Raw genomic sequence first — 874 nt, forward strand, 5'->3', positions numbered from 1 at the left:
TATAAAACTCACTGCACACAGTAAATCCTCCATGCATTATTAAGCACTCCTGGAGGAGTGAAGTAAAGCAGCATAAGTCACTTTGCAATTCATATCTATCATCTCACATTGCTCCCCACATCAGGCAAGGGGCAAGCCTGCCTACAGCAGATAGCCATAGACATCACAGTGCAATTAGAGACTTTTACTAACTGGAAACTTCTCCTTCCTTCTCCTTCTCAATCTAATCATTGACTAGCATAGAGGCGCTGTGCCATATTAGCACTGTTAGATGTGCAAACACCTATACATGATTCCTAAGATAGACCCAGAGATTTCAAACAGAAATTCATAATGTCAAAAACATTTTATCCTATTCTGGTCTTTCTGAGTTCTTTGCAACAGAGGTTCTTTGCTCTGTTTTCCCATGCTTAGAAATCCAGTGAAAGCTAAGAGCTGGAATTTTCCATGGAGTGCCTTAGGTCTAAAAAGGTTGAGAACCACAGGCATAGAGGGAATAAACTAAGTCAAAGAAAAGGAGCCAGGTCTGGTGCTTGTACATGTGCCGGGGGTTTACTTCCCCTAAACTGAAAACAGTGGGTTTTTAATTGTGACAATTAAAAACTCACCATTTCAATTTAGGAGCTTCTGTCACTGTTACAGAACAGCGAAGGCCCCTGGCCATGGGCGAGTTTCTCTGGCAGGGAAAAAAAAACTGGAGAGAGGCCCAATCTTTTTTTTTTTTCTGCAGAGCCTGCCCACTTCTCCCACAGCTGGGGGCATTGGCAATGCGTAGGGGTTGGGTACACATGCACCCCCTGAGTGTGGCGGTGCACCCCCTGTGAAAAGGCACTGCCAACACTGCCAGCAGCTGTGGGCAGTCCGCATTCACCGT

This window comes from Alligator sinensis, unplaced genomic scaffold (genome assembly GCF_000455745.1).
Source record: "Alligator sinensis unplaced genomic scaffold, ASM45574v1 scaffold1128_1, whole genome shotgun sequence".
NCBI lineage: Eukaryota > Metazoa > Chordata > Crocodylia > Alligatoridae > Alligator > Alligator sinensis.